At 37.8% G+C, this 24,519-nt stretch overlaps 1 pseudogene; it reads right to left on the bottom strand.

Moving 5' to 3' along the window:
- Nucleotides 1–15,955, bottom strand: part of LOC129353604 (uncharacterized) — a 30,040-nt pseudogene extending 14,085 nt beyond the window's left edge.
- Nucleotides 15,956–24,519: the final 8,564 nt, after the last annotated feature.

Raw genomic sequence — 24,519 nt, 5'->3', positions numbered from 1 at the left:
TAAACAGAAAAGCCAGACTTTGTCTCATAGCCCTTCTAAATAGATAACCAAGTTTTAATAAAACTTCTTTCATTTCAGACCTTAGCCGAAATAGTTGCTTCCAAAATATATAGTATAACACAGGCACAATATCCAGCTAACATTGTAAAGGAAATTGATCTTCTGTGGAAGGAAGAGAGGAAGCAGTGAAGATGGGAAACATGTGTGGGGAGATTTTTTGGTTGATGAGGTGGTTGACAACAGCACTACATGCAGCGTAGTCTTTCTTTTCTTTCTAAAACTGCAGCCCATTGTAAGCAACCCATAAAGAGTGTTTAGGACCGCTTTAAACTGTTCTCTGTAACAAAGCAGTGAAAGGCCTCAGAATAATGACAACTAAACTGCGTCAAGATTTACAGCCTTCATAAACCAAACGTTTAAACTTATGTCAATCTGATGAAAACATATTTTTATTTCAACATAACACTTAAAACTGGATCATTAATGTTTCCCAGCAGGCATCACAGACGCTGACGTTAAAAATAGAATCGTACTTACTCTGTGTTTGATTGTCGATTTGATGTGAGGACAGGAATCATCTAAGCTCCTGCAGCATTAGTTTTATTCTCAATCCATGTTTAAAACTGTTTGATTTGGTGTTTTAACATGACCACTGTATTTTCCGGTCTAAGTCGCAGTCTTTTTCATAGTTTGGGTGGGGATGGGACTTATGCTCTGGAGTGACTTATGTGTGGAAATTTCTACATCATTATATTATATCACATGTTATTTTCACACTAAACCACAAGAGGGAGCTCTAGGCCTCTGTTATTCTACCTTCGGAGTTAGCAGAGTTGTTCTCAAGCAACACCAAGGATGTTTTGTAATTTGGAGACAGGGATGGTTTGGTAAACTTGTTAGCATGTTATTTATGCTATAGTTATCTGAATAACTCTTAATATGTTATGTTAACATACCAGGCACGTTCTCAGTTCGTTGTTTGTCATGTAACGTTAGCATACTGTACAATTATTCAGCCTCTATTCTATTTTTATTGCATTTCAAGATGACATGTCTGTTCTTGGTGTTGGATTTTATCAAATAAATTTTCCTCAAAAATGCGACTCATACTCCAGAGCGACTTATATATTTATTTTACTTCTTCATTATGCATTTTATGTGCGACTTATCCTCTGGAGCGACTTATAGTCTGCAAAATACGGTACAATAAAAATAATGCAGCAAATGTTACCAAAAACTGGACCTGAAGTTCTCATTTTCAGTGATGTTTTCACAACTTCATTCCACCTATGTATTTTTTCTGAGTTGTAAAATCCTTTTTGTGAAAGTGAAATTTGATCTTTCAAAATGAAGTTTTATTGCCAACACTATAAAATCATATTAGCTCACCTTACCTCAGAAAAAAAATCAATCTTTTAAAACTTAAACGTTTTAGTATGTGCAAATTGTACACCTTAAGTTGTTTACTCAACTTGACTATAATTTTGACGAGCATTAACTTGTGCAAATTGAATGACTATAACTTAAGATAACTTAATAAATCTGAGCATGTTATAATTACTCAATCAACAACCAGAGCTTAGCTTCTCTTGAACTAAAAAATACTTAGATAACAAGGAAATGCTTAATGAAACACTTCCTGGCTCCTGCTTTTTACATATCTCTCTGCTTACACATTGACAGAAAGTATGGAAAACAGTCATAGTTTGTTCACTTTTTTAAAGTAAAACAAACATACAACGCTACACCTTACATGCAAAAGTATATATGCCTTGAGTTTTGTTAAGTAATTAAAACATACTCAGATTTATTAAGTCACAAAAATTGTAAAACTAAGTTTGCAGATATTTTTTAAGTAAGGAGAACTAAATCAGTTTTTCAAGTTGAGTTAAATCTATCAGTTCTATTACAGTAGAATTCACTCAAAAGGATCAAGTTTGTCAAGCTGAGTAAACTTAAAATGTAGAACTTCCAAATATTACAATTTTTAAGTCTTTAGAACTTGACATTTTTCTTTTGAGGCAATGAGTTTGCATACATTTCTAAAGCAATAAGTAGTAAATTCTAATTATTTTGTTTCTGCTGTATGAAGCAAATCCATCAGAACAGATATTTATCCTCTGACAGTTGGTTTTATGTGAGTGGAGCGGAGCCATTCTCAAAATGAAGCAGCTTCATCTTTGAACCATCTGATGTCAGATGGCAAGTGTGTTGACGTTCCCCAGACCAGCTTAACACCAGCATGACTCTGCTTCCTGTGTCAGCACCTTAAGACCTCTGGAGGCAGCATCTGTTCCTGTTTATCATCTGCACTTGCAGAGGCTTTCCCTCAAAAAGCCTCTGAACAATAGTTCTTTATTAAAACTAAAGACATCGACTGTTTGCCAGCAGCTAAACGCTGAAATGTCTCTACATGTTTTCCACTAAGTTGTAGGTGATTGAAGAGACCTGTGAGAGCAAGGCAAACACAAGACCATAGCCCAGAAATGTCTCTTTCTGTTGGTGTGACCTGCTATGTTTCACCTCGGTTTGTTATGTTGATGAATCAAGGGCAGAAGTTGAAAAGAGCATGAGAGATGGGTCAGAAAATGAATCCGTCCTTGACTCTTGGGACTCTGTCAACACTTATTTACTCTGTCGTGTTAGCTGGCCTCGTAGCGTGAATCTCCAAAGGACAGCCATGACAGCTGTGCTTTCTGTAGCACCACCTGGCCAATGTCACCATTGACTCTACGACCTCTGGCTCAAGTTGCTGCTGAGAAATGGATAGTGAGCACTGCCGTTTTAGCAGGTGATTTCTTGTCACCAGGTGATTTCTTGTCACCAGCTCTCACCACTGTATTTCTTGTCAAAATGAAGACTTTTGGAATGCTGTGGAGGTGCTTTTAGCATGTGATTTCAGCCAGTGAAGTAATTAATGTGTGGATGTGCCAAAGCATTCTCCAGCTGAACAGAAACAAAATTGAAGTCATTAATTTTGGACCTAAAGAGGAACGATCTAAAGTCAATGCACAGCTTCAGTTATTACAACTAAAAACTAGCGATCAGGCCCGAAACCTGAGAGTAGTGATGGACTCGGACTTGAACCTTGCAAGCCACATAAAGACAGTAACAAAATCAGCCTTCTATCACCTGAAGAACATCTCCAGGATTAGAGGACTAATGTCTCAGTCAGATCTAGAGAAACTCATCCATGAGTTTATCTTTAGTCGCATTGATTATTGTAACAGCGTCTTCACAGGCCTGTCCAACAAATCAATCAAACAGCTGCAGCTGATCCAGAAGCTGCTGCTCGCATTCTCACTAAAACCAGGAAGATAGAGACATAACAGCAGTTTTAAAGTCCCTCCACTGGCTTCCTGTAGCTCAAAGAATAGATTTTAAAATACTGTTGTTAGTTTACAAATCACTGAACAGTTTAGCACCACAATACATCAAAGATCTGCTGTATCAACCTTCCAGACCTCTCAGATTCTGGTTCTGGTCTGCTCTGCATCCCCAGAACCAGAACCAAGAGAGGAGAAGCAGCTTTCAGCAACTATGCACCAAAAATTTGGAACAAACTTCCAGAAAACTGTAAAACAGCAGAAACCCTGACTTCCTTTAAATCTCAACTAAAAACACACCTGTTTAGAATTGTATTTGAAATGTAATATGTAACAATGTATTGTTCATTCTATGTTGCATGACTTTGTGTTTTTGGGTTTTTTGTAAAGCACTTTGAAATGCCTTTCTGCTGAAATGTGCTATATAAATACAAATTGATTTGATTGATTGATTTTGGTCCACAACCACTCAGTGCATACAAAAATAAATACCACTTTTAGATTGGCTGCTTTGTATTTTCCTTCAGACATTTTAGACATTAAGTTCTGATTAGCAGCATTTCCGTTACAAATAGAAATGCTTTGTCGATATTTCAAATACTTTCAGATTAAACACAATTAAAATGACTTGAACACATGATAAGTCATTAAGGACATGCCATGCCTCATCCTCCTACCACTTGCATATGATAAAAAAAACACATCATTCTAATGCAGTGGTTCTTAACCTGGGTTTGATTTTATTGCAGACTGAATATATGCATATTTTTTTCACAAACATTCATTTTCCTTTTCTTTCACAATTAAGCCTTGATTAATTTCAATATCAGGTCAGATGCAAAATAAATTGTGTTTAAATGAAAGCAAAATGTGAATTGTAGCCGTTACTGCAAGACAAAGCAATTAAGTAGCCGACCTTAATCTCCACTGACATTTGTATTTTTTTTATATGAATGCAAATATGAGTTGAAGCAACAATCCATTTTCTCCACAGGCCAAAATACCGCTTGTACTAAAACCCTTTGTAGGGTTTTCAAAACAAAGAGCAGCTTAGTCAAAGCAGATTTGCTGCTGTTTCTTCATCGTACACGAGCCTCCAGGTCAAGTTAGCTCCCACGTCATGCTGCAGCTCCTTCTGCTGAACGCTCACATGTGAACTGACATTGGACAGAGCAAATACAGTTAAATTAGACCCTGCAGACAGCGGTGACGGTGGTGGGGAGCCAGGGGAGGTTTTTCCTTTCAGCATCAGCATGGGAAACGAGGAGTCAGGGAATCAGAGCAGCAGATTAGCGGTCCAGAAGCCAGTGTGGCTGAGGGAAAATGTGCCTCTGATGATAATGAGCCTAACAGAGCATCCACTGCGTGCTTCCTCGTGATGTCTCACTGAAGACATCGACCGGGTCGGTGTCTTCAGATTTAGACGAGTTCTGTCAAACGAGAAAAAAAGAGGGAAAAAAAGAAAAGTTTTCCTCTCAGAGAAGACACGTTGAGCTCAAAGCCGCCTTCACGCCACAACGTGGAGGCCGACATGGAGAAAGTAAACACTGTAAAAAAAAAAAAAAACTGTCATTTTTACGGTAAAATACTGGCAGCTGTGGTTGCCAGAATTTAACCGTAAAAATTACAGTCAGCTAATTTTTACAATTGCTGATTCTACAGTAAAAAATTGTGTTTTATTTAACCTTTTACTGTAAAAATGACAGTTTTTACCATTAAAATTGATCAAGTTTTATCCTAAAATTTACATTAAATCAATATTACAAATACACTGAATTCCTGTATAATTACAGGGTTTTCTCTGTATTTTAAAAAGTATACTTTTTTGAAATTACAGACAAAACCCTGTAATTATACAGGAATTCAGTGTATTTGTAATATTGATTTAATGTAAATTTTAGGATAAAACTTGATCAATTTTAATGGTAAAAACTGTCATTTTTACAGTAAAAGGTTAAATAAAACACACTTTTTTACTGTAGAATCAGCAATTGTAAAAATTAGCTGACTGTAATTTTTACGGTTAAATTCTGGCAACCACAGCTGCCAGTATTTTACCGTAAAAATTACAGTTTTTCTTTTTTACAGTGTCTAATTTTTACGGTTAAATTCTGGCAACCACAGCTGCCAGTATTTTACCGTAAAAATTACAGTTTTTCTTTTTTACAGTGTCTAATTTTTACGGTTAAATTCTGGCAACCACAGCTGCCAGTATTTTACTGTAAAAATGAAACTTTTTTTACAGTGTAAATTGTGAATTTAAAAAGTGCAAATTTACTTTGTAAAATTATCAAATCGATTATATCAGCTAAATGATGTGTTACCAGTGTAGTCTAATGGTAAAAACATGGAAAAGTATAAGTAAATTTTACATAAAATATCCAAAAACCAAACTTTATTGTATTTTTTCCATTTAATGAAAACTTTTTGGACTGTATAACTTCTCACAACCCTGTGCACACTGATTACAAAGAACTTGTAACACATCTTCCAAAAAGCAGCAAGCACTTACATTAGTGCAAAAGTTTGAAGAGATATGACACAACATTATCACTTCAATCCTGGTGCAGTGTTTCAAATGAATAATCCATATGAAATTGGCACATACACAGAAATAAGAACTTTCTAACAAATGTGCTGGCCACCACTGTAACCTTTCTGAAATAGGTATAGAACTGTTCACGTTTGTCAGGTTTTTTGACTTGTAACTTGTAAATCACCACATATTCATTAAGCCTTGACAGTGGTGCAGCATAAAATCTGTTTCATTGTCATCTGCTATTTACATATAGAAAAAAAATGTCTAACATAAATTTGCAACATTTAACATGAAGATGAAAATTTTGAAATCTTACAGTGTAAACTTTAAATGCCAATAAAATGCAGTTTTCAACATACGGCAACATAACATTACACATCATATCACATGACTCACAAAGTATGGTCTAAGTCCACTCATGGTCTGCAAGGTCAGCGATGAGTGTGAGGACTCTTGGGTTGACCGCAAAGATCTTCCTCCTCTTGCTATGCTCAACTTTTGTTCCTCTCTCCGGATTAATTGAAAAGAAACACCTTGAAGAAAAGAAATTTTATTGCATTTAATGTTATGTTTATAAATGACTTAACAGAAAGATTTCACGAGATCCAGCTTTGTGGTGGCTGGATTCAGTGGCAGAGCCAGAGGAATATTCAGTGACAGGCTTTTGTGCCTATCCTGCTTCACAAACAGACTGAAGAACTCTTCTGTGTCCATGGCCATAAAAAAATATACAATTTAAACACTGCAAAGAAATGATAAAACATTTTCACAGTTTCTACTGGCATTATTTCTATCATGAATATTTAGATTTAGCAGTTTGTTACCCTCCATTTCAATTGTCTTTTGTATTTATTATATTTCAGTAACTAGTAACATTCTGATCTATAATGTGAAAACTTCATCTTGCTGGTAAATATAGACACTGTCTAAGTATAAGAATTACCTCTGGAGGAACTCCAGTGTTGACCGCAGTCCCACTGGGTAGTGTATATTAAAACAGTAGTAACTGCCAAACATCAGGCAGATGGCACAGGAGAAGGCAGTGATGTGGTCATTGATAATCTTCTGATCAATACTCAACATGAAGCAGTCCGCAGTGAAGCAAGAGGACCCTTTGAATAAAAAACATGAACAAATATATATCACAAAAAGCCCCTGTGTGAACCATTCAACTACTTTGTCAACTTGGTTCATACATACCACACACAATAAGGCAGGGTGTTGCTGGCACATCCTCCATCTCAACCTCTTCAGCAAGGCTGGTCTTCTCAACATAGTGGAACATTTGCTCTTCCTTCTCACCAAAAAAAGCAAGTAGAAGAAGAATCATCTCTGTACAACCACTGGTGACCTTTTTCACTTGCTAACTTGAAGAGAGACTCCAGAACTTGTTTTTCTTTCTGAGCAAAAACAGTTTTTCAGGAAGTTGAGGATGTGCTCCCCCTTTTTGTCCAGATTGGTGAAGAAGGCTTCCGTCAGACTGATGCCAGTAAGTTGCTGGAAGTGTTCTGCCATGCCAGTGTCATGGAACAAAAAAGGCCATTCTTGGCATAGCGTCAGGATGCTTGTACCTTTATTGATGTCCTTTCGTTGCGTGTAATAGGTGGACTTGATAAGTTCTTTCACATCTTCTGCAGCATATTTTTTGTCTTTTGTTTTTGTGTTTTCTTTTTTCTTAAGCTGACTCTCTACTGTCTCAGAAAGGGGCAAAAACTTTGGCGCCCAGTTGACACAGCCATACGTGTATTGAACACTGGCTTTCTGCTCAGCAGGTATCTCATCAGTGTCATTATCTGATTCCACCTTGCGTTTAGTTATCTTTGGTGTGTCTTGTCGTTTGACATTTTCAATTCTTGCCTGGAGTTGTTTTACCAGGGAATGATAACCAAGTCCAATAACGTCACCATCAATGACATCCTTAAGTGACTTTGGATACCTGCTCACCATCCTTTCTGCTATTTCAGTAGTGTCGCGTTTAGTAGGATTCTTGCAAATCAGCATCATTTCAGAGACAATAATCCTCACCATTTGTCTTCGAAGTCGTGCACTTGGCCTTTTCTGTCGTTCCAAAGTCTGTATCAGCTCTTCTGGAAGCTTCTGCCACGGTATCTGACAACTGTCAACCCAGGTTGGCAAAACTGGGGAGCAGCTCAGGGAAGGCGATGAAGTATCAGCAGATGATGGTAGTGAAAGTGAGGCTGCAGGTTGAGAGGATTGAACGGACTGTGGAGAGGAGGATGCCCCGCCTGAAGTTGAAGCCATTGAGTCTGGAAAGGTACAACGCATAAAATTGAAAAACATTCAGTCTAAACTTTTTTGGTAAAGAAAAAAAGAATGTTTATCAAAAAAGATATACACAATATGCTTAAGTGTCAAAACTGCTATTATCTTGAAATATCTTATCAACTGGTCATATCAAATTAAGTTATACATAAATATATACAAGTACATGTACTTTTTACTGTTACAATTTTTCATCTTTTACAATGTGCAAAAGTTACACAAGACTTTATCTCAAAATACTTACTATTTTGGGCCCATGTAGCAACCAGTCTTCTGGCCTGTATGGGCTTCAGCACAGGCAATAAGTCTCCTTCGGTGATATACTGGAAATCATCTGCGGTTGTAGTGCCCAGTTTTTCCAACACATCCTCTAAAGCAGCCAAAACCTCCTGAGAAAGACCAGGAAGCACTGCTCGAATGGCATCACAAATGTCCTTTTGTGTATCCATCATATCTGTTGAAATACAGAAAACTAAAAAAGGTTGATCTCTGAACCATTAATAAAAGTGTAAAAGCAAGCCTTTACACTGCCAAAACACTATGCTTTAATGGTACAAACCGATTCCCATCTATTATGTAAGATGATAATGCACACTGGAATCTTTTTTTGGTAGCACTTGAAGCACTCTGAGTATCTTCATTACTTGTTTGACAAATCACATTTTCAAAATAATTGTTATGTTTCCTGGAGATGTGAGAGGTAAAGGAAGATTTTACACAAAACACAGAGGTGCACCCTTTCACAGGGCAAGTTACTTGACGCCCCTCTACTATATGCTCCTTCAAGTGAACAACCAAAATTTTCATCCCTTCACACTGCCATTTACAAAGTGGAACTGTGCATTTTAATTTCGTTACACTTGTGTCTAGAGCAACTGTTGGCATGCTATTATGATGACGACAGAAGTGTGCTTTCAATGCTGCATAACCAGAACACACCTGCTTGCAACCGGCCGCAACACACTTGAACTTACGCCTCGGTTCGTTGCGATGCAGTTTGCAATGGAGAACAAAGGCTTTAACAGATTTAACTGGTTCTGCACACAGGTTGCATGAATACATCTTAAATATATTACTTCGATGGATAGCTTACAGCAATGGCGATACAAAACCGATGTTAGCAATAGCTTTGTAGAGAGGCTAACTTTCAACAACGTTTTTTTTTTTTTCTTTCTTCGTTTCCCCTGAAATGTCTTTTCAACCAACCGAAAGCAATTCAAACTATTTGTTTTCTGAAATTTTCCGCAATATTTCCTTACCTGGGAAAGAGAGCCGATCAGATGGAGAAGGTTGGATGATGAAGTTACTGCACAATCTGAGCGGAAGCTGGACAAAAACACCAATCACCGACTGCGACGGGTCCTCAAATGCAGCGCGCTGATTGGTCCGTTCAAATCGACCGCTTCCAAAGCAACACTGCGCCTGTCCGCGCGGACCAGGTGCAGGGGGCCCTGTTGGCCCATGAACTAAGACTGACTCCATGAAAAGTTAAACTTTTTGAATGGAATTATTAAAAAGATTTTTGATTATTACAATTTTTAAGAAAGGGTCTGTATATTGTTCCCCATAACCAATATTCTTTACAGTTAAAGACATAATTTCTTAAGAAAAGGTATGCAAGAAATGTGCAGCCTATTTCTGTTATCCCCATGAGCGTATATGTAAATTTATAAGAATAAAACCCCAAAATTACAGAATTGACTCTTCAAATCTTTGCAGCGTATTTCTGTAATTGCCACAAAAGCATGCCCATTTACCAGTTACCAACTCTATTAATCATGAGAATTAAATGCAAAGGTTACAGCACTACAAAGTTTTTTTTATTTCCACAACAGTATGCATATTGACAGTTTTGAAATGTATACTTTATAATTATTGAATGCAAAAACTACGGTATACATTGCTAGAAAAATTACAGTATGTTTCTGTAATTGTCACAACAGTATGCATTTTTAACAGCTACTAACTGTATTATTTACAAAAGAAAATTGCAAAAACTACATTATGTACTACTAGAAAAATTACTGAATTTTACTGTTAAAAGTATTACCAGATTTTATTTTACAGCAGTGCAATGTAAATTTTATGAAAAAAAAACTGTAAAATGTACATATTTTCTTAATTATCTTATTTATGGTAATTACTTGTTAAATAAACAGTATTAAACTGATTTCCAATTTACGGTATTAAATTTTCGTTTTTTACTTTCTTTAACTGTAAAATCTACGGATATTTTTTACAGTGAAGGTTTGCCGGCTTATCTTTCCACTGCCTCCAGAAAGCGCCCCCCTCGTCCACCCCTCCTTGTTGACTTGCTCATCGCGTGGAGTGGCACAGCCCTGCAGAAAGTCCACAAACCACTAAATTACATACATCATATTCCCACTGCCGGACGCTCGCATGTGAAAGGCGCTGTCAGCGAGACGTGGCGGCTCTTAGACAAGCAGGCACCAAATAATTGAACGTCATGACTCAATTAAACGTCTCAGTCATGTCAACGGGTGTTGGCAATTCTCCATCGGTAACGTTTAACATAATAAAAGAACATCTGGACCAACAGGATTCTCTCTTTTAAGCGCAGAGTCTTCACGCCACTATTGTGTTGTTATTCATTCAGTCTTAGCAGCAACAAGTAGTGTTGCACAAGCCGGCATCAGAGTGCAACCCCCTCACCCTCACCTCTATAATTGCTAAACCACTGGAAGAGGAAATGTAATCATACACAGTGTACAAATTATGGCCCAAGAAAGATTAGAGCAGCAGCATGAACGAATTAAAGCGCTGCGAAAACGGAAGGATTAGCGCAATTACGCTCATTACGCAACATCCATCTCTCTGGCCCAGGAGTCTGGGACTGGGAAGCAAAAAGAGCAGGAAGTCGAAATCCATAAAAAGTGAAGGATGGGAGAGGGTGGGGGAGGAATGCTGGAATCCTTTAACACACATATCCAGTCTGAAGGAGCAACATTGCAACATGCCTGAACAGCAGTTCGCAGGGATCATAAACTGGCCGCAGCAGAATTGGCTCTCACTGCGGGCCGGACAGATCTGAAGACAAGAATAAAATTACTGCACTCTGACACCACTTGGGTGATTTTTAGAAATATAGACATTAAACATTACTGCTTCTGAAAAGGGGTAATTTCTGTTGGAAATTTAAAAAGATTATATTTGAATATGTTTCTCACTAAAATGGCTAAAGGCACAGAAAAGTGTGTCACATCAGGTCATTTAGCCTGGTCATCAACTTCCTACATTTTGTTCAATTCTCATCTCTTTTCAGTGCTCTGTCTTGGATTTCTCCCATTGACATAATTTCTTGGCTAGAATTTCTACCAGACCAATCAGCAAACAGAAGGAGAAGTTAAGAACGATGATGCAAATTTTCTGTGGTGATCTAGAATTGTAGTCTGCATGTATTTTCATCAATGACAGTGAACCAAGCCGTTCAGTCTGTGTTGACTGCACTTCTAGATATTAAATTAACATTAACAGACATCTTGTTCAAACCAGCATTTTACACAGTGGAGAATGGTTGTTTACAGGACATTTCTGGTAAGCTTCATAGCATCAACTAGTGCACGACTAAGATTAGCGAGTTGGGTAAATTTTAAACTTCATCTCAGTGTGTGCCTTCAGGAAGCAATCATTTCTTAACAACTGAGAGCCCAGACCCTCTGTATGAGGTAGAGCATAGAAAAGGGGCTGGTTTTTACCAGGCTATTGGTGAGCAAGTTGTGGGCACAAAGATCATGGTGAGATTGAAAGAGCTGTTTAACAGCTAACATTGTGTTAGCCTTTGTTGTTTCAATGAGTCAAAGCAAAAATACATAAAATATGAATTAGCCATTCACATTTTATGTATGTGAATGGCATAAATAAATGCATGCCATGCATGCACTTTTTGTTTGACGTGTACAGAAAGTAATCTGCATATGGAGCACATTCAAAACAGCATGCCCCACTCTGACCGCCCAAGCAAAGGCAGACCGCAAGAAGAGGTGCCTTGATACCACTGATATGAAAGCGTATGCTTGTACCTACTTTCATTGGATGTCTGTAAGGAGGAAAGCTTGGCTTCCTAACCCTTGAATCAGTAGCCAAGATAACAACACAGCTTTTTGACCTGATTTTCCACTTTCAACAATCTTAATGAAGCTCCGATTATTGGGATGACAGTTAAGATAACCTTATGAGATATACCTGCTGTTTGTGGGGTGCTGAGAGTGATATAGTCTGCTCAGAAGGAAATTGTGACCGCTCCAATCTCAAATCAGAATGTGTTTGGAATGTACTTTTGTGTTGATTTTTTTCTCTGTTACAAATAGTTCACAAACTACCAAAATTCTTCCTAGGTAGTTGACTTTTTGGGTCTATCATGGGTAAATGCAAATTTGTCACCGATTGGTTGGATGGAGTCTAAACATTTTCTTGGAGATATAGGTCGTAAATACCATTCATAATGGTCTTTAATTGGAGTTGGTGAAACCTGCACAAGCCCTGCTTTATAGCAGGGAATTCTGGTTAAATGCAATCAAAACAAACATGCAAGTCTAGCACTAGTTAGAGAAATAGTTTGTACTCTTTGGCCCAAGACAACATTGAAATCCTACATCTGCCAAAATTTGAAGTCATTCCATTTTTGTTTACAGTACGTGAAGAAGGAATTGAGCTCAGTATCTTCTTCAGAAGTTTTTATGCTGTTTGCTTTTGTGGTGTTTGTGCAGCGCCCCCACAGGTGAGGGAAGGAACATGGTTTTCAAGGGCTTTGGCTCATTTGAGACAGTGTGACGTGAAAGTGAATCTCAGTGGTTGAAAATGGAACAAATGTTGCAGTTTTAGCCCCAAATTGAAGCAAAATTAGCCGGGTCTACCTGACTATCATGTGCTGTCAGCTAAAGCAATTGAAATAGATATGAATATATAAGATGTCCTGTTTTTTTACTTATGATTGTAAGTTTCACTTCTTTTTGTTTAGTATATTTCCTTTATGAGTCAAGCTGGAGCCGACAATCACACTCCCAGTCTTATCTGGGTGAGGGAATTTGTAAAGCGGTTTCCCAGACGATTGGGGGAAATAAAACCCTTGCTGAGATAGAGCCAGCCATTTGTTGTTTCTTGGTAATAAAATCAGTTCTGCACAGTTAAACAACAGGGAAGCATTCCCATTCAGCGGGTGATAATGTCGGAACATCATTCCTTAATTACTTTTGCAAATTTGAAAGTTAATGGCCAGAGTGGTCTCCTGGCCATCCATTTACCTCAAAGCTGCCAGACAACTATATGTGGCTTTGAAAACTCGCCTGTCAATTCTGAGTTTGTTCAGTAGGAGGAGCAGGATGTCGTTATGATGATAATTAGACTGCGATGACAAAAGGTACCGAAGATGGCAGTTGTGCTGGTCTCGGGGTATTGATTGGGATAATCAGGATAATGACCATTACAGTGATGATTACAGCTGCCTGTGGGCGGATGGAAGGATCCCCGCTTTTTGTTTGACCTCATCTTGGTCTTGAGAAATGTTCTAGTAAGAATCAGGGAGTCATTTCAAAGGGTTGAGCATCCATTACATGGAAGAAATTAGAAAGTGCTATGAAAAAGTATTCATACTCTTTGAAACTTTTCACATAGTGACACGTTACAACCTTAAACTTCAGTGTCCTTTGGTGGTATGTGTCTACCAGTTCTGCCAACATATTGATTAAAACTTCTGAACACTGTTCTTTGTAAAAAAAAAAAAAGAAAAAGAATCCCAATTTCAGTCAAATTGGATGGAGAGTGCCTGTGAAATATGGCGTTACATTACTGCCAAGAATGGCAGTAATGGACCTTTTTCAAGCAAAGACAACATTGCTTGTACTATTTGAGGTAAAGACACATTGGGATTATTTTAGGCATATCAAACAAAAGTTTTTGCAGTTTTTTGGGAAACCAGAATCAATTATTTTTAAAACCAGATTCAAGAATGGATACATTTCAAAACATCAGCTTTGTGTTTCTGGGTGGTCATGTGAGCCATGTGATTTTTTTAGAACAATGACATTCTAACTCCATTTTTCTCTGTCTATGCCACATGCGCCTTGGGATGCACCAATCCACTTTTTTCATTTCTATACCAATATTGATCAATACCTATTCAATAGATAAAAAATGCTGAATTGTCTCAAAATGTACTTTTTAAACATAGAAATAATTGTACTGAATTACAGATTTATGTGATAACGCTGCACTAGTACAGCACACTTAAATACACCAACATCTTCACAAGCTTGGTCAAACATATAAAAACAACACAGCTTTAATTTGTTCAATGAGTTAAATTAGGAGTAAAAAAGCCAATATAGAATAAATAATAAATAAACTGACAAAAACAGTCAGGTAGGTTGACTACCTTTGTCAAACATTTAAACATTTAATTTCTCTTTGGGATCAATAAAGTAGTTTTGAATTTGAAAAAAAAAATAACTGCAAAAACTTTCAAATAGTTCAGAAAATGGAATTTGGAATTGTAATTATGATGTAAAATAAAAAGCTTGACGTCACTCAGAGCACAAAGCATAGAATTAGATTGAATAGATCTGCCCTTATGGATTTGGCACATTGTCACACAATCTGATCTTGATTTCTTTTCACTTTGGCACTGATACAGATTCCGATATTGTATCTTATAAATGGTGAAGTTCTGGAGGGGGTGTACTTGACTGCACGCCATGTTGCCTCCATGAGTCTGTGAATAAATGGAAGCGCCTGCAATCAGAGCTATGTGTCTCTCAGTTAATGAATGCGTCGTTGTGATTCCTCAATACTCTCCTCTGGATTTTTGGCAGGAGTAAAACATCAAAGTCTGTGGTTGTACCATAAAAAAACTTGTAAAGCATCATAGATTTGCAGACTGCATAAAGTGTGTATGTATTTCTTCAAGAAGAGAAAGAAGCAGTCCAATGTTTTGAATAAGTTGGGTGCCATTTTTGAAGCATGTTTATCTCTCTGTGGATTACACATTCTCATTTCACTCCTCCTCTCTCTGGCCTGTTCAGATGACAAACCTGTCAGTGCTCTAAACCGTGCTGAAATCACATAAACTCAGAAATTAAAACATCCTCCTGCTCCAGCTGAATACCTAGGGCAGGAGAATGATGTGGGATGAGGAGGGTGGGGGATCTGGGTTTATGTTCACGTTTGACCCTTTCTGAGACTGAGGCATTTAAGAACCATGCTTCTGCTTCAGAAGTTCAAGGGGGAAGGAAAGGGAAAGGAAATCTGAACACATGACCCTCTTTAAGGATGCGCCTCAACTGGCCCTTTGTGTTGGCTTTGGCTGACAGACACCAGGTGCAGGATGAAAAAAAAGTCTCCAATGGGGGGGCAAGAGGTGAAAGAAGAGCTTCATTGGATAATACAGCTAAGAAAGGTTCTGCACCAAAGACCCAACATGACATCAGTTTTTTCATTTTAAAAATTCTGCATAAATTACTAATTTGACTACATGATAACCATTTTTAAGAGTAACTAACCCCTAAAGCAGTGTTTTATTTGCAGATACTGCATAATTTATACAATAACTGTATACATTGTACCAATTTATACAGTTATAAATTGTACCAATTTATACAGTTATTGTCATTGTAGGTAGGAAAAAAGAAGCAAATTTTTGCAACAGAACTCAGAACTCTTTAGTGTGAGTGGGCTCAATGTAGAAGTTAGATGATGGCATCTTCACTCCAACCTCTACCTGATAGATTAACTACAGGAGGTCTCCAGACTGTTTTACCTGCATCCTGAGGTGGTTGAGCAAGAGCCTCTCTGGAGTCTTCATCGGATGTGATGTGAGTGGCACAGGTCTAAAGGCTTCAGCTCATGGTTCTTATGCATGATGTCTTCCAGAGTGTAGGCACAGTCCCAACTTGCAGACTCAGTTTGAAGATGTGTAAAGGTGCCCCAAGCTCAGCAGCACAGAATCTGAGGAGATACTCCGTCAGGTCATAAGAAAAACTTAAAATTACTTCAAATGGTTAAACTCATTTGCAAACATTAATAACTCTTAACAAATTCTAACTTTTTTACATATTTTATTAAAGGCCAGTATTATGTATTTTCCAGGCACATAGTGCCATTTTATAGCATAATCAAGTAACTAGGTTAACTTCAGTTAAAAAGCTGTATATATCAAATATGATTTGAAAGAATTTTTTCTTAATTTAACCTTGGCCTCTGTCTCTTTAAAATCTCCTGCTCTTTCTGAAACTCTGACTTCAGGAAGTTGTCACAACATGGCTCCTCTATTGACACTTTGACAACATTTTTACCAGTGTTTCACTGAGTTATAGCTTCTGTAAAGAGTTCAACATGATGCCGAGTTTTGCCAGGTGTTTGCTCCTTTAGACTAGCCAGCAGCAATTAGCAGAGTGGGGGAGCTCAGGAGAAGGGCTGCTCAGTGAGGCGGAACCTCAGCAGTTTGGAAACTACAGCTCCGAGGAGGTGGTGCAAGGTCCAACCAGGCGTTTTACACAGCTGAATGGTTCCCATGACGATTAAAGTTGTAACATAACCACTATGTTTTGTTTTTCTCAGCAAATATAATAAATGTTAAAAATGCCAAGCTGTCTAGTGGAACAGTTGTGGATTTCATTATAAATAAAAACATAAGAAAAAAAATGTCGAAGTTCCACTGTTAAAAAAACTGATGTTGGGTAAATCATGTTTGGGGCCAGGTGTGTGGGAATTAGAGATAAAAAGGGGGCGTGTGCGCCGGAAGGCGCGGCGCAATCTGTAAGAAAGACGCTCGTGTCGATCTGTGCAGCGGGAGTTTTGGCCTTATCCTTAGTGTCTGTTTAATCCAAAGAAAAGTAACAAAAGATAAAACATCGATTAAGGTTCGATTAAGGTTCGTCCCAGCGCCACAGATCGGGCCCGGAAGCCTGGACCGGAGGGTGCACCGAGGGAACGCCGCCCGGTGCAGAAGGACGACGACAGTCCATGGAGGAAACCACCGGGGGGGAAAAGGGACGCTCCCAGTGAGATCTGGACTTTATTTTTCTTTTGGGTTTTTTTTTGGGTGGTACCACTCTTCTTTTTTCTCATCTTTTTTGGGGTTCTTTTTTGACGTTTTGGATTTTTCTTCGGGAAGAAGACGGGGATTAATACGGAGCGATTTGGATGTATGGGACTCCTTTATGGACAAAAATATAAAAAAGGAACAGGACTTTTTGGATTTTCTATTTTTTAAGTGTGGTTTATGAATCGGCCTGACAAGGCAAATCAGACTCTTGATATTTTGGGTGGGTTTTGATGTTGATTTAGGTTGATTAACTATTCAAATTTTGGGTTTCTGAATAAATTATTTTTGGTGCAAACCTTTAATTTCATACTGAGTGGGTGAACATTTGTTTTTTATCAAACTGATTCTGGTAACACTTTTAACCTTTACCTGGAACAAGATCCCCCTTGTGTGTTTCTTTGTGAGTTCTGCTTTAATCAAGCCAAATATTACAAAGTATTTCTTAAATATGCATGAAATAATCAAGACATCACTCCAGGTGTGTTTTTGATGAGGATATAATATTTTGATAATGTTATAAATAACATTATAACATGATGTAAAGCTCTAAACAGTTGATATAATCCTGCCTCTTTAACAGGGATCATAAATGTTTGAACACATAAATGCCAATTCATCAGGATAATCAGATGTTGGATTTACTTGCTTATTCAGCTATTGGTGAATCTTTTGACTTTTGCTTTTTTTATTTTGTGCAAACTTAAATAAACCCAAAACTGTTGTTTGTTTGTTTTTGATGTTTAACAAATGCATTTTGTCCCTCTAACCCTAAGTTATAACTCAGTTCTTTATCTAAACGTAAGGATTTTATCATAAGCACACAGAAATTATCTGAGCTTTAGCTTCAGGACATGAACACGCACACATGCACCCACACACACACACACACGCACACACAAACAAAAATGAGAGACAGGCTCTAATAGGAGATAATGGATCCTGGGTCAACACCTGGTAATCTTTACATCAGAGGAAGGAACGCCTTGACATTTTCCAGAAAGTGCTGAACAACATGCCTATAATAAGAAGGTCAGCTAACTTTCACGTCAGGCCACTCTGGAACAATCGAGGCCCACAAGCTGAATATGTCAGACCTTTAGATTTAAAATTGAAAAATGAACCTACTACATCAAGACTGCCAAAGGCAAAAACTTTAAAATGGAAAATAAAAAGTAAAATCAACATGAGAGCGCTCAGATTTTCAATCTTCCACGGATGATTGAACTCCTTTTTGGCAAAGCTGGTTAAAAATTCCGTCTCAGCTGAGTTTATAGGGCCGGGTTTTGGTTCCCCGGGTGTGTGTGAGGTCGTGCATGCGTCTGTGCGACCACGGTTGTTAAATGAAAGGACATGTGCTCAATGCCTTTAGAGAAATCCAACATTTATAGAGGATGCACTTAAGTGGGATGTGAAAAAAGTTCCTCCACGGAAGACTGCACACTGCAAAACACTAAACCTTACCAAGTGTTTTTGGTATAGTTTTTGTATTGTACACATGAAATATGGCAAAATTAACATAAGAACAACTTTTTAGATAGAGATAGGAACTTTTATTAATTCAATAATGCCTTAACATTGATGAAAACGTAGTTCCATTGGTGGGATGGGAAAACGTCTTGTCAGACTGAAATGATTAATTGGATTAATCAAGATGAATCAATTATTGAAATAATCGTCTACTGATTTAGTAATCAATTAATTGTTAACTGGAGTATAAAGACTCAAAAAATGTAATTTGCTAAAAACACAACATATTAAGAGCAGGAAGGAAACCAAAACTGTACACATTGACAAACATAGAACTATGGTGTTTTATTTACTTTTAAGATAAAAAATACCTCTTTCAAAAAGACTAGAGCTCATAAGTGTCATAGTTTTAGCTAAACAAAATCTCCTACTTAAGTATCTTTTGATAATTAAGTAGGAGATTATGTGATTAATCAATTATTTGTTCTCATAAAATGGTTAGTTGCAGCCATGATGTTTTGTTATAACTGAAATAATTTGCCATTTTTTTTTGAATATTAAGAAATTATTTACTTAATAGAAGTTTTTACTTCTTGCTGAAAAGTTACATGTATATTATTTTTGTCTTGTTTCAAGTAGAGTAAAATATTTGCACTGGAAATAAGATGGAAACAATTGTTTTAAATGTTTTTGTTTTCACAGTGGACATTAAGTTTTTTTTTTTTTTTTTTTTTTATTGCAAATTGAGACTCCCAGGATAATTCAGCCACCGAATTAGAACAAAAGTAAAAAGAAGAAGAAAAACTTCCAAGGACAGAGAGTTAGAGGTGTCAGTCAGTAGGCTATGTGGGATATTTTTATACCTAATATCCCTCTGATTGGCGGTGAAGCAGTAATGAGTGGGGTTAGAGGGGTGATTTGGGGTGTGGGTGAGGGTAATGGGGAAGGGGTGTGGGGGCAGGGAGTGTTGGGAGATGGGGCTACGGGGAGTTCAGACAAAGTGAAAGTCCATTTGAAGGAGTTTGATTTGGCCTGTTAAGTCTGGCAACACAATAGCGCCCCCTGCTGTATGACCAAACTCACCCCTGTCACATTAAGACCTGCACCACCCACCTCCGACCTCTGCCTGTGAGAGCTTCACCCCGTCGCTATAATGAACTCCTCGGTTCTCTGACAACTCACCAACAGACTTTCAGAAAAAAAACAAAACCAAAGAAAAAAAACAACAAAAAAAACCCCTCCGGTTTCCCCCCCGAGAATTCCTTTAGATTTGGTTCGGACTGAAACCCTTTGAACCACATCTGGTCTTACTTTGCTAACTCCTACGCTCACACACTCACACACTCACGCACACTCACGCACACACACTCACGCTCACGCACTCACACAATTGAGGCGTGTGCTGCTTATTTGTACAGGACACAATGAAATTACAAGGACTGTAATTGGTTACTTTCATAATTGCATTGAAAGTAATTCATATTGTGCCTTTGGAGACGCCAGATGAGATCAAATGGAATGATGACAGCAGCAGAGTAAGGAGACATTTATTGGATTTTCTCTGCGGATCCTGTCAGTTCAGCTGCGGGAACGTTTGAGTGAGCGAGCTCTGATAGAATCGGCTGATGTGTGGGAGAGTTAGGACAAGTGTGACACTGGAGTCGTACTATTATTAGAGAGCCACTGGAGGGCAGTGAAAGAACTGCGTGTGGCAGGGAGGATCATCACAAGCAGATGCATCTGAAGCTCAGGTAAACAATCAGCAGAGTGAGAAAGAGAGGTCACGCATCATTGGCCTAGAAACACAAACACAGACCTCTCTGACCCCGCTCCCCCCAACTCGCCTCAATCAGCTCTGCTTCCCCGCCCTGCAGATGTTACAGGGTGGGAGGGAAATATTGTGATCGACACATTTGGAATTGGCTCAGAGATTTTGTTGTTGGTCTTGTGACACAGACAGGTAGAGAGGTGGGGAGGGGAGTAATAACAGCCCTGCAAGGGCGAATGTAATAACGATACAACAATATAGCAAGACCCGGTGCAATTATACCGGCATGTTGCTGCCGGTTCTGTGGGGAATACTTCTGTATGTAAATGAACTGAAACAAATGTAGAAAGAGAATAATCCTGCTGCAATAACAGCAACACAATAGAACCATGCGAGCTAAGCAGTAGAGGAGAAAGCAGACATATTCACACCCCTATTAAACCTTTCCTCATTTTTTTATGTTCACCATCACAAACTGTACTGTGTTTCATTGTAAGGTGGAAATTATCAATTGTAATGAATCAATGCTTGAAACAATTGTCGACTAATTCAGTGATTGATTAGTCATTAATTTGATAATTAATGACTCTTTGTGTTTGGAGACTCAAAAAAGGCTATTTGCTGAAAAATACATGACACTCGGAGCAGTAATTAAGCCAAAACTGTACAGAAAGTACACACATTTTGCATAAAAAACAAAAACTTTGTACAAATTGTCTACTCAGAACTCATCACTTTGCTTGGTTCAGATTCTGTAAAATAATCTATTAAGCATCTTTGCTATCCAATTATTGATCAAAATTGAATTATTTTAGTTTCTTTTTATCTATTTGTGAAAAAAACAAACAAACCATAAAATAAGATGTGGTTAAGTTCTTAACCAATTAATTATAATTGAATAAAAGCTGAATGTTGTGGACAGGTGTAGCGCAGGGTCACGTGGTGTTGATAGTGATTATAGATCACCTGTTGCTCACCTGGTAACTTTAGTGAGTGGGTGATGGGGAAAGGTCTACTTTTTGCTGACCGCCTGTTGTTTTTGTCTCTAATCACTGTTTAATTGCACGGATAATTTTTTTATGCTGCTTGGACACTGTTCTGCTTGAATATTGACAAAAATAAATAATCTAAATGCATCCTGGATTGCTTTTTGATCAGCTGGCGCGTCAACAAGGATTCCCATGTTCAGCCACTCTGCGACTTTGTTTGACAGTCGCTAACACTGATTACTAAGATAATTATTACTTAATGCCTCTTTTATTGGGATATTCATTAGATTGTTTCATTCATTTTTTATTGAGCTTTCTTTGCTCAATAAAGACACAGCAAAAGAAGACGTTGGATTTAGGTCTAGACTTTGATGAGCCGTTGTTACACATGAAAATGACTTTAGTCAAATATGAGGTGAACAACTTTCATAGTTCAGAGACATTTCTTTAGAACCGTAAATGTTGCATTTAAGAAAAGGACAACTGACAATTTTTGATAAACATGTACTATATGAATGTTTTTACCTTTCTAAAGAACGACCATTTTATTTTTATGTTTAGTTTTTAAAATAAATATTTTCTTTTTGAAAAGCATATGAAGAGTACCTTCTATGGAAAAAAAAACACACACAGTAGACCCCAGCCTGTTTTCTGTGAAATGTAATTCGTAATTATTAGTGGAAAACTTTCTTATTTGCTGATTTTTTCATAGCACATGTCTAAGCTATTCAAAATAGTGCAGAAGTATTTCTGCATTATGCTAGATGAGATGCTATTGGCTGACATTTGTAAAGCAGCCAATTCATGAATGCCAATTTTTTTTTCTTGGCCCTGATTGTCTGTTCCCAAAAGAGTGGAAATAAGCAGTGTGGGTTTTTCAGTATTCATATTAATGCATACTAAAGTATATTTGCTGTTCAAACTATTCAAATAGGCAGTCTTAATCGTTCTTAGGGGATGTCAAATATTTGCTGCTTGAATCTTTTCTTGTGAAGTCCCTAATCCTAACAGATAGGGTTCGGGACTAACAGATAGGGTTCGGCAGTCCCGAACCCTATCTACATTACTTTAATGACACCAAAAGTGAATCTAAAAAAAAAAAAAAAAAAAAAAAATCACTTTTTTTTTTATTTTGCTGTAATTTTGTTGTGGAAATTTAATGATGTTCCAGAAAAATACTAAAAATACTGATCGAATCTGCTGCAAAACAACACTTTGTTATATATATATTTTAAATATTCATTGGTTCTTCATTTTCACCAAATTTATTGTGAAAGGTCCTAAAAAGCATCACTTAACCCATTTAACATACACTCAGAGATCACCTGACTTAAAATTGCAACATTTACAACTTGAAATGAAAATATTAGTCTCGTAACTCAATTATTGTTGACTTCTTTGTTAATTATGATGAGAAGATTCATGTTGTTTTGTAAATGTGACAAAAACTCAACAAAACCATAAAGAAATCTACTGTTATTTGCGGGTTTTGAAAGCTTGCTTTTAAAGATTTGTTTTCTTTCTGCCTGATGTAAGTTATTACTTCAGGTGTTACAGATGCAGCTAGTCAGTGTAGGTGGTACCACTGCTCACTGCATTGTCATCGTCTTATTGTACTGAGCACAGCCACGGCAGTGCAGCTCCAGGCCAGGCAGACCGAGACATGCTGTGTATTGTACTAGTGTTCTAAAAACAACATTTCTGCAACTCGCTCTGAGAAACTAAAAAAAATTCCTTCCAACTAAATTTCTCCCGATCACAAAAATTATTCTGGCATTGGTTTCTTTCCACGTGTCTTCAACTTGTCTTTTGAGTGACCCGGTCTTGAGCAACTTACCTATTAGTATTTTTCAACACAATCCTTTGGTAAACTAACTGTGCTTTTACATGCAGTACCTTGCGGCCCACAGATTCAGAAAGGCTGAACTGAAAGGACAATTGACGGTAGCACATAACATAAAGCAACATGATATTGGGATGGTAAAATGAAGTCTGTTGAACTCTGCTGTTTCTTTCACTAGTTCATATTAATCAGTCTTTTGTAAACTGCATACAAAACGACAAAGGAGGAGTTTCAGAGTTTCAGAGTTTCAGGTGAGGTGAAACCGCATTAAGAGTCGAAGAACTGGAGAGTGACATGTGTTCAGGCTAAGCTAAAGCCTCTTCCTGCGTCTGCTTTGGAGCTTCAAACAGAAGGGTGTCTTTTTAGTGCAAATCACAGCACACAGCTCAACAGCTCAGCAGGCGGCCAGCTGGAACAACCTCAACTTTCCACAAAAAAAAAAAAAGAAAGAAAACTTTCACGTGGTGGATGGATGATGGAGCTGATACCGTTTCATTGTTTCTAAGCTGTCATTCTCTTGTTCGTTCGCATTTCATCAGTGGGTGAATCCTTTGGGGACTGCAACATGACAGGCAAGCATTGCTGTTCTCCAGCTTTGACCAACCATCTACATTCCCCACCTTCAAATAGTGTTTGAATCGATTGTTTTTCAGGTGTCCCACAAGAATGCAAATGCCCTAAAAAATGTCGACCTTGGTTTTAGAGTTTGACGTCTCAGTGGGCTTGAATTACAAGCCTCACCCTCTGAGTAGGCAAAAGACACACAACAGCCTTTTGTTTTTGTTCTGCACTGCTTTTCAAGCTGTTTTGTCTTTCTGTAGTGGGTCTGCACACACTCAGAGAATCTTTTAATTTTCTAGTGCAACAAGTCTTCCTCCACTCACATCTCTTGTCTGTTTGCGTCTTTTCACAGGTTCCATTTCCTGGTGGTCTGTTTGCATCCCTTCATGCTCCTTGTTTTGTATTTGTCTTGCCATGAATGGCTCTTTGTGTTTGGTTTGCTTCTCATTTTCTAGACATTTCATGGCTCTTTGTGATAACTTGGCTCATTTCCAAACAGGGGAAGAAAATTCAAGCAGGCAAGAAAAGAAAAAATACTCCGTGGAGTTGAGGTGACAGGTTGGGCCCAATTCCCAGTAGTGCTGTTCAGAAAATCCTCCCATTCGGATCACCCAAGATCACGCTGTGCATTCAATATCCTATTAGGCTAAACCACTAACAAAGTAGGTTACTGCAGAAAATATAT

Source organism: Poeciliopsis prolifica, unplaced genomic scaffold (assembly GCF_027474105.1).
Source record: "Poeciliopsis prolifica strain line A6 unplaced genomic scaffold, Auburn_PproV2 SCAFFOLD093, whole genome shotgun sequence".
In the NCBI taxonomy this organism is placed as follows: domain Eukaryota; kingdom Metazoa; phylum Chordata; class Actinopteri; order Cyprinodontiformes; family Poeciliidae; genus Poeciliopsis; species Poeciliopsis prolifica.
Note: the sequence above shows the minus strand (reverse complement) of the source record. Positions and strands in the feature narration are given on the sequence as shown.